General features: G+C 42.4%; 1 long non-coding RNA gene across 1 annotated transcript; it reads right to left on the reverse strand.

Annotated features, from left to right (window-relative positions):
* Nucleotides 1-1,681: 1,681 nt before the first annotated feature.
* On the reverse strand, nt 1,682-9,995 carry LOC143289448 (uncharacterized). Its single transcript, XR_013056247.1, has 5 exons — nt 9,975-9,995; nt 9,435-9,679; nt 8,820-9,012; nt 4,227-4,607; nt 1,682-3,768 (listed from the first exon to the last, which is right to left on the reverse strand). It is a non-coding gene; the product is annotated as an uncharacterized LOC143289448 (long non-coding RNA).
* Nucleotides 9,996-10,729: the final 734 nt, after the last annotated feature.

The raw sequence follows: 10,729 nt of genomic DNA on the forward strand, positions 1-10,729 counted from the left end.
CCACCTCTTTTTAGACATGCAAGAATTAGCAGGATGATTCCGCAAATTTCTAAAATATTTTCATAAACTCTAACAAGTAAAATCTGGGTTACCAAAACTGGCTGAGGTACATTGACAAAATAAATACTCAAGTTATTCTATGAAGCAAGGAACAGACTTTAAAATGTTTCAAAGCTCGTTTTGTCCCTACACCACTACTGCTGAAAATCATGGTGCTTGCAAATCATCTTCTTTTTTTCTTTTTCTTTTTTGTCAGTCCAGATTCACAGATGATGAAGTCATGATCCCAACTCACGAACATATTATTGCTATTCGTTGTTTGTTTTTTTGTTGTTGTTTGTTTGTTTGTTTTGGTTGTTTTTTTTTTTTTTTTTGGGGGGTGGGGTGGGGGGGTCGTCTGTCTGACTAGTAAAACAATGTCAACATCTTCACATTCGTGCAAGTTAACAATATCTGGAATGCTTGAGAAAGAAATTGAATAAGTCCCAGAGACCCAAGCATTAGAAATATCGCTAAAAGGAGGAGTTTGTATTATACTCCATGTTTAGTGATACATATACTTACCATGTCAAACTGATGGAAACTAGGCCTATCGGTTTGCTCTGCTTGGCCACATTTCGCGCGGCTAACGGTGAAAAGACGACCCGTCTTGCCAGGTCCACTCTTAGTCAATCAAATGCCTCTAAAAGCTACAAGGGCCGGATACCAGGGTTGAACTGGCCATTTCAGTGCAATGAGAATCAGCTGTGGGCATACCAGTCTGGATTTCTGTATCACCTTGGACAGAACTGGAAAAGGAGGAAACGCAAAGGCAATCAGATTGCTCCAGTTTAGAGACATAGCATCCACTGCCCACGCTTCCGGGTCAGCGACTGGAGAGACACCCCTGAAGGGTGTCCTTGTCCAGGGTCCACTCTGTGTGGATGACACTCTTGGACCTGCTGAATGCATCTACCAAGATGTTGGATTTTCCTGCTATGTGTCTCGCTGAAAGTGCAATGCCCTTGCTGTGGCACCAATGGAGGAGAGCCTCGGTCTGCAGGGAGAGGTCTGCCGAATGCGCCTCCAGTTCCAGAACACTGATATGGCATAGGCGCTCCTCCGGGGACCAAGTCCCTGCTGCATGGAGTGAGTCCGTGTGGGCTCCCCAGCCCAGGGAGGAGGTGTCTGTGAAGAGTGCCACTTGAAGTGTAGGTGGGGCTAAGGGCACCTGCCTGGTGACGATGTGGGGACATGGGGAATTCAGCTCAAGGAGCCAGAGGAGAAAGAGAACAAGGGCAACACCCCAACAGCAAGTTCTCTCCCATTTCGTTAAATGTGTCATCGTTCTTGCACTTGGTATTCTCGTAGGAGGAGGGTTCTGTAAATCACCACCACAATAACAACTATGGTGTTATAGTGTTGATGTCGATGATGACGACAATGACGATGCTAACGACGACAGCGATGATGATGATGATGATGATGATTGTGATGATTACGATGATGACTGCTAATGACAGTGATGACGTTGACAATGACAATGATGGTGGTGATATGGTGATGATCCTGAAGTGATGGAGGCAGAGGATACGTTCATGATCATGATGATTATTATTACTATTATTATTACTACCACTACCACTACTGTTGCAATTCTGACAAAAATACAAACGGCAAACAAACAAAGCAATTGTTCAGAGATATTGCACTGTATCAACGATTCCAAAGAGACAGTTCCGTTTTGACTTGTGCAGCAATAAGTTTTAGCAGTTTGGTTTCTTTCTTTTTTCTACGATTTTCCTGCACAATAGTGTAGGTGTAAAGGAAGGGATTTAAAGCTGAGTTACATGGCAGCACAAAGACAGCCAGTGCTGTGTTGATCTCTCCTGGAACAGGGACATCCAGCTTTGCCAGGAGTCCACAGACACCAATGGGGAACCAGCACAGAAAGTCTGACATGGCAATGACCAGAAGGCGACGAGCAATGGTGGCCTCTTTAGATCTTGTTTTGTCTTTGATAACTACGTTTTCTTTACTATTTGATCCATGACCTGACAACGTATTGGCTCTGATTGACCAGTAAATAAGAGTCTGGCCCATAGCAATACACAAAAATATGATCATGTTAAAGACAACCATAATGCTGAATGAATAGTGACGACCTGGAAAGCCAGTTCTGGTGACGGGCAGAGGAATGCAGATGCCTGTCTGGCTGTAGAACTCCCAGTGAGACATCACAGGGAGTAAAGGGATTGAGGCCAGGATCACCCCTAGTCCCCAACTGACAGTGCAGGCCACGTGAGCTGATGCTGGTCCGAAACGAAGACGACTGAAAGGAAAGTGCATCACCAGAAAGCGATCCAGGGTGATGAGGCAAATAAGAAACGATGATACTTCACAAGACAAAAGGGAAATGAATCCAGAAATTCTGCATGCTGTGCTTCCCTTCCAGTAAGATTCATTCCACAGGTAGGTGCCAGCATACAGACGGTCGGCCACTCCAATGATCAACAGGTAAACTCCCATGAAAAAGTCAGACATAGACAGATGAATAACAAACACTGCATAACCAACTTTACTTTTTGAGGAGAAGGACCAGATACGATATATGATGCTGCAAAGGTTTCCCAACAAAGCAGACATCATAAAGATGATGATAGCCGCTAGGTAAAAGTTAGATTTCAGCAGATTGTCACAAGAGGAGAGCTCATCTTCTGGTGCATGGCAAATTCCCACAAAATTGTCAGGTAGCAGAGCAGGACAACAAAGCTTGAAGTTGTCAGTGAACAACTGTTGCAGATCATCAATTTCATTAAGAAAGCTGAAATCAGCTAGAGGACAACCCTGCAAATCCAAACTCTTTAGGTTCCTAAACAATCCTATTCCTTGGAGAGATGTCAGCAATCGACTATGGGAAAGGTCCATGATTTGGATCTGGGGCATGATGACTGAGAAAGCATGTAACTTTGAGAAGTTATATGAAACTCGGGACAAACTGAGCAACATTATGGATTTCAGTTTGTAACGTATTCCGTCACTACACATTCCAAAGGACAATGGGTTACCAGAGAGATCCAGTTCTTCAAGAGTTCCCAATTGTGAAAAGTGCTTAGAATTGATGCACTGTATCAAATTATCACTGATATCTAACACATGAAGGTTAGGCAGAAACATGTCACTCATATTTCTCCAGCCACATGCTCCAGCACCAAGATGAATCAGCATGATCTGATTTGTGATGACATCCAAGGTCAGTCCACTCCCCCTGCCTTCCAGATAACGTATCTTGGGAAAAGTGTCAGGTTGAAAGACAGACACGTCTGTGAATGATGGTCCGTAACAGACACACTGATCAGGACAAGAGTCCGTCAATCCACACATCACTTCATCATCCTGCTGTGGACACTGAGGCCAACCGTCACAGAGGTGGTCCACGTGTAGACATATTTCTCGGTCGTTCCCTCGACATTGGTACAACCCTTCACACGTGAGTTTGTCACACCCAGTTTCATCCTCACGTCCCGGACAGTCAGTCACGCCATTACACCTGGTGTAGACTGGCAGACAGTAACCATTTCCAGGGCAATGGAAGTGAGAGTCTGGGCATCGCGTTGTGTTTCCAGGAAGAGGGATCAATGAGAACCCTCCAGGTCTGTCAAAATTGACGAGCGCTGGTGGATTCGTAACATTGAAAACCATTTCAACTGACAAAGGAGGACAGTGCTTTTCATCATGTGTTGTCCAGCAGTTGACGAAATTATCACACACTTGTCTGATATCTATACACTGAAACAGACATTATGCACAAGGAGAAATGACTGACAGTGGAAGAAAAAGGAAAACGATTCAGTTCAGCAAAATATGAATACCCCCCTCCCCACTTTCTCTGTGTCCGTCTGTCAGTCTCATTCTGTCTCCTTTAAGTCTGTCTGTCTGGCTTACTCAGGCTCTCTCTCTCTCTCTCTCTCTCTCTCTCTCTCTCTCTCTCTCACACACACACACACACACACACACACATTCACAGATGCACATCTACACACAGACACACACACGTTTTGTACATGCTTATTCTGGCAGTCTTGGGGAATAATTATGTTTGTGAAAAGGGAAAGTGTGATGTATTATTTGTGCAGGTGTTTTCCTTTAACACACACACATACACACACAAACGCACACATACACAATCACTATACAATTCATGAGGACAGTCACATGGACAGACAAAGAGAGAACAAGTGAGTGACCTGCCCCTGGCCACAGTTAAAGGTGTTCTTTGCACAAGGCGGGAACTGACAGAATGATTCATCACTGTTATTCTTGCAGTCCTGACGCCAGTCACACACCACACTGTATGACACGTAGTCATCAGTCGCTTCACATCTGAAGTAAGGAGAGAATTGTGTCTGAGCAGCTTTACACTTCGCAGTTCGTGACACACCTCTTCGCTCCATTTTCCCTGTGCACAGACTGTCACTGTCACAGGCCATTGCAACGTGTGTCACGTACCCCAATAGGCAGGTCACGAGTGGCACGTGTGACGCTGTGAGGTCATGTATGGTTTCAATTTTGATTTTTTCATGGGGCTTGTTATCTGTAAGGGATACTTTACACAGCACCCCCTTTACCTGATTTTCACAAAAAACACATGCACACATACATGCGCGCACATGCACACACACACACACACACATCTGTATTTGCAAACCACAAATGAATAATTGTGTGATGTGCGAGTAAATTCAATGACCATTTCATCATTAATTCTGGATAATATCAGTTTACCTTCTATGGCCTAAGTTATTTGAATACAGAATGGGTTCATACTCTTCCACTGGGGATACAGAATGCCATTCAGTTACAAGAAGGGTAAGTCAGGACAAGAAGCCCAGTAGGGCCAAACACCCACCCCCGAAATATCCGAGATCATGTGACACAGTGAACCAGTGACACTTTTACCACTTCCATTTGACAGCCAGAAAACACACCCCAACATGGAGGCAGCACAGAAGTCAGCAATGTTTTCCGCTTGCACTTGATTGTTTTCACCTTGATTTCCATGAAAGTTATGCTGATGAAATTTCGACGCCAGTGTCTATTCTTCATTCAAAAGAAAATTCACTAATATTTTTGTGTAACAGGAATGTGTCAGCTGTTGAATCGTAGCGTTGAAACCGATACGTCTCCTTTGTTTTCTCCTGGAAATTCTATCATCTTACAGTTTTCAAACTGGGACAAAACGCCTAAAGTGCGTTTGGACAAAATGCCTACCAATGGGCTTTTTGCCCCTTCACTGGGCGTTCTGCCGCCCGTGATATGGAAAAGATAGTAAACTCCTTCTTTGTGCTTCTTTCAGACTTTTCAAGGTTTTTTGGTTGATAGATTCCTAGCAGCTTGTGCATTCACGCATCAAGCATTCGGCAATATAAATTCCTAATTTAGTAATCCTACCATCCAGTGAGTTTGAGCAGAGCAACTGTACCCCAAAAGGGAATCTTTAATAATAGAGGGGAATACATTTTTTACGTAAGGGTTTATATCTTGGGCAGTGTCATGGTCAAACTCGACGAAAAACATCCTCAGTGACAGTTTAAAGGGTTAACCGACACATAGGGGGTTAAAGGCGCATGAAATCAGCTCAGCTGACTTGCACAGTAGTGCTGCGATCCGTGATTGGTCAGAGCTACCACGTGGCGGCAGGTTTAACCCTTACATCGACAGCTTTGTTCAAGGTGCTAACATCTGCAAGCCGGCAATGTCAGCTGTTCAGTATAGCTGAAAACCACCTTGCAGCAGAGCAGCCAGTGGGAATGTGGGGTATTCGTTTTTCCCACTGCCATTGGCACGAACTCTTCTCCGCAATCACGTCACCAGCAAAATCATTTTCTGCTGAATGCCTTTTAATTAGACTTACAGTTTGCTGTCCCATATAGCGTGGTCTAAAGCGAGACTGCTGGTTACAATCTGAACTGGTTGCAGATCTAGCCATTGTTCAGACTAATTTTTGTTAACTCTAATGCTCAAGTCACCGAACGGCGACTACAGCGACCAAAGGGTTAAGTGCTGCGAGCTGTGATTGGTCAGAGCTACCACGTGGCGTCAGGTTTAAGTGCTGTGAGCTGTGATTGGTCAGAGCTACCACGTGACGGCAGGTTTAAAATCTTGTGTTGAGCAAGGAGACATGCAGTTGACAAGTCAGTCTCGGAGGGCACGTGCAAGAGGAATTAGCGGTGTGCTGAGTTCAGGGGCGTTCAACCCCATTGTGTGACAGGCCTGTTTTGGTCTGGGTCGTTCATTGAAACCTGTTGAGGTATGTGATATTGCTAGGGGTTTATTTTGTTTTTTATTCTGTTATGGTGAGGAATGGCACCACTGAGCTATTCATTCAGCGACATAAACGGCATGAATGTCGTGCTCATGTGTGTTATGTGAATTTTGTGCTATGTGAATATTTTGTTGATTATACCATGGTAGAGTTACAAAGTTCGTGCCTTTCCTTTTATTTGGAGTGAATAACTCGTCAATATTTGGTCAAATTAAATTAGTTAACATGTATTGAGAAAAGAAAAAGTCATACCTATTTTCGTGTGTCATCTTTGCCACTTTTGCTCAGTGGAGCAGAGGTCTTGTGCATCCATGTGCAGTATTCAGACATTGCCATTTTAGTCACTAATCTTTTTAACCATGTTTCCAAATTCAAATATATCTTATCCATTTGTTAAATTTCTTGTAAAATTACATTCAATCTATCCATTGGAAGATTTAAATTGGTGTATTTTTCTGTTTATTGGATCTCGCTGTTGGTTTCCCAAAGCAAGAAATAACGTTTAAAGGTAGTTAGTTGCACAATAAAAGGCAAAGTGCATTCATGCACGTGTGTATGAGAGAGAAGTTGAGGAAGGTTTATGTACAGATACACTGGCTTCAGAGCAGTCATCAAGTGGCTATCCATTCCAATAACCATATTTAGCATCTGAGTCTTCATCTTGTTCCAGTCAGCAGATTAGTGACATTATTCGTGACATATCACCTCCACAAGGGCTGACAATCAAAAGGTCTGTGGGTATACAAAAAACAGAATCAGTGGCCATCATAACATCATCACAAAGCAAACCTCCTCGAAAAACAGGCAAAGACGACTTACTGAGGCCTTACGTGTCTCCTGTGGCAGAGTAGGTTGGCCTAACTGCGAACAGTCCAGTCAAAGTGACCAGCTGTACGTGTGTATTGTACAGATAACAGGTTGTCCGATCATAAAATGTAGCTCTTCCGATTTTTGAAGGTTTTTTCTGATTGGTTGCACTAGGAAAACTTCAACTGCTTCTTTCAACATTTTTTCAACAGTTGAAATAACAGGGGTGTGTGATGGTAAATGCCGACGGTCAAGTGAAATTGTGAACGATAGGTTTCAGTACTTGTGGACAATTAAAACAGAAGCAGGTCATGAACTCATTAGACATAATATGTTATTGGAACATCGCACCAGACTGTTTTATTATTGTTGTCGTTTTTTTATCATACATGCACGCACACACACACACACACACACACACAAACACACATTTAAACACACACACCCCACACCACACACAAACACACCTTTTGAAGGTGCTCAGAAACTGTGCAACATTGCTCGCAAATATAGTCACGTCAAAATAACACTATTTTGGAGATTCATGTTAAAACTGACGTGACGTTCTGATCTGTCACCAACCTGCTTTTTTAAAATGGTAGTGCACAATTCAATCAACATATCAAATCAAATCAGCTACTATATTTTTAACTGTGTCAATGTTCAAGTCCTACTCTTTGCTTCCCTTGATTTTAGGATTTTGAGAGCACGTTTGTGAACCTGGTCGGCAGTGGTGCATGAAGAGAAGTAAGAGCGCGGAAATAGCCAGAAATAGCTGTTTGACTGGTTCCAGGAAATGGTTATTCAATAAGGTATCAGAACGAGATTTAAGCATACACTGAATTGTGAGGTGTGAAGTGAAGCGGTACAGGAACCGTTTGCAATTACACACTGTTCGCAATTAGGCCTTTCTACCCTCTAGGTCGTCAACGAGAGACCTCCACAATCCTTTATTATGTGTCTTTTCCTCTGTCTAGCTCCAGGTAAGTTCCGTCTTCTTGGTGTCTGCCTGGATGTGCCTTCATCAAGTTTTTTTCTCAGTCACCCTCTTTTACTTCCTTTGGTGGTTCCATGTCATGGCCTGTCTTGGCGATGATTTTCGTAGCGTTTGCCTCATTCATCCTCAGTTTCTTCTCCAAGTTTCTTTCAGCTAACAATGATGTCGTCTCCCATGGGTCAATGCACCTGATCTTGTCTGGCCGTCGAGCTGGAGTGATTATGATGTATATCAGTCTGAGGTTTTGCAACCATTTCTTGTCTCAAGATAAATTCAATAAACCAAAAGTCATGACGAAGACAGAAAGCTTGAAACTTTAATAACAGGCCTGTATTATGATAATAAAACCAAGCAATGCCGATTGATGTGGGCTGCTTAAGAGAGAATAGTATTCCGTTTCCACCCACTCATTTCTGAAGGTGAGCGAAAATACGAATTGTATCAATTTGTAACCATTTAAAACCACCCCAACACCACCACTTGTTTGATTTCTTTTCCTTCAAATTGTTCAACCTGTATAGCAGTGATCTATAAAGACATCTCTGATATATTGTTCAACTATTTTCACATCGCTGACACCTACAGTCCACTCATCGTTATAGAAATGACAGGGGAAAAAAACTATTGCATTTTCTGTGTTTGAATTTGTCCGTTTGCATTTGACATTTCTGTGGTTCAGATTGTAATCATTTATGTTCAGATAGCACTGACCTTAGAGCTCATCTTTTTACTGAGGTGTTCATTGACTTTGATGACAGCCTGATTGTAAGCACACAGTCTCATGTTTAGACTGTGGGATTCATTTTCATAGACTTTGACGATATCTTGGTTGCAAACATGGTGGAAGGAAGCGTGAAAGTTGTAGGCGATTGAGCCATCCCCCCACTGCCATGTGTTGATGTACCTGTAAAGAGGAAGACGATGGTATTGTGTTAATTGTTCTATCCGTGGCAACAACAGCTACGGCTCTCTAAACAAAGAACAATGGAAACGCGAAACAGCGACATAAACAAAGAAAATACGACTTAATCAGCCATTCTCCTCATTTTATTGACATTCCAGTCACTTTTGCTTTTGTCTGCTTCTAGCATACAAAAAAGAATCGTTATGAGGAGTTTGACAATTCACTTGTACAAGACATTGCATTTTGGATCTGTTGAAAATTCATATTTTTTCAGTTAACAATGTGCTCATTTGAGTATTGTAGCCCTCAATGAGGGGCAATAACAAATAAGTGAATAAAGCATCTGCATCCCTTATTGAGATAAAGTGTTCTGTTATCTGTATTCTCTCTCTCTGTCTTTCTCTATTTTTCACAAACTTTACATGTTTTCCTTGAAGATGTCTTCTGAGGTCTTCATAGCTGACACACCAACGTTGATATCAATCTGCATATAAAAGGGTTTTAAATTAGTGTTTTCAAGTGTTGAAATGACACTGCTCCATTGTTTTGTAGACTCAAATATGGCCAGCACACCGCCTTTTCTCTCACACACTCGCTTCGATTTACGGATATCTAATCCATTCTCAACATCGTCGAAGTAAACGTAGCAACCCCCCTCAGCTGTAAACTGCAACAATCAAACAACAGAGAAATGCAGATGATTACTGTGATAATTGTGTCAGTACTTTCTTGTTTTTTTATACTGCCATCAACTCAGTACACTTGTAAACCTAGTGTGTTCAGTCATACACTGAACGTACACATGGATATGCAATGTCTTAAAACCACATATACCAGAAGTATTTCATGCATTTGCGAACACAATATCAACATGATATTAGAGAGACAGACACACACAGAGACACAGACAGTGACACAGACAGACAGACAGACAGACAGAACAATCATACAGTCACCATTACTTTGTCAGGTCCGCAGTGTTCCGAATAGTAGAAGCACTTTGTTTCATCCTCACCATCCACACACTGACACTGTCTGTCACAGGGGAATTGTTGATACAGTCCCGGCCATTCAGACCTGGAGCAGTTCCACTTTGAACCAATTTTCTGAGGTTTATTATGTTGGAAAGAGAACAAAAGATTGACTTTTCTGCAATTCTGCTTTTTGTATACTGTTTGACTGAAATGCAAACGTTCCCACTCCTTTCCGCCCCAGGATTTGGGAAGCTCCTTGTATAGTAACGACATGGACGTTGTAGACCAGAAGACAACGGGATCTGGTGGCTTGTCTGTGGTATAAATCTGTCCACATGGACCTTGGCTAAAAAGTGGCCAATGGAGGTGTTTAATGTCAGCGGTTCCATTTTGAGTTATAAAGATCCCCTGACCAGCTGGTGGCGTGATGGTCGCACAGCTCTGGAAAAACGCGTTCAAACATCTGGGTGTCTGTATGTAACCTGGAAGAAATGTGGATGCAGATACTTTAATCAAGAACAGACCATGGCCCTTCATGAAGAAGTGAAGCAAAACAATGAGTTGTCTACCCCAGCTCTTTCACGAAACACCTTGAAATGGAAACTTGATTGCTTCGTACAAATAAATCGACAGGTTTCTGACCATAATTTATGTTCGTGCTTTGATGCTGGATGTATGCTTAATGGTCAATGGATATTCTTATAATACTGTAACGATATAGGAGGAGGAATTTTGTTTTATGT

The sequence above is a fragment of the Babylonia areolata genome, chromosome 14, assembly GCF_041734735.1.
Source record: "Babylonia areolata isolate BAREFJ2019XMU chromosome 14, ASM4173473v1, whole genome shotgun sequence".
In the NCBI taxonomy this organism is placed as follows: domain Eukaryota; kingdom Metazoa; phylum Mollusca; class Gastropoda; order Neogastropoda; family Buccinidae; genus Babylonia; species Babylonia areolata.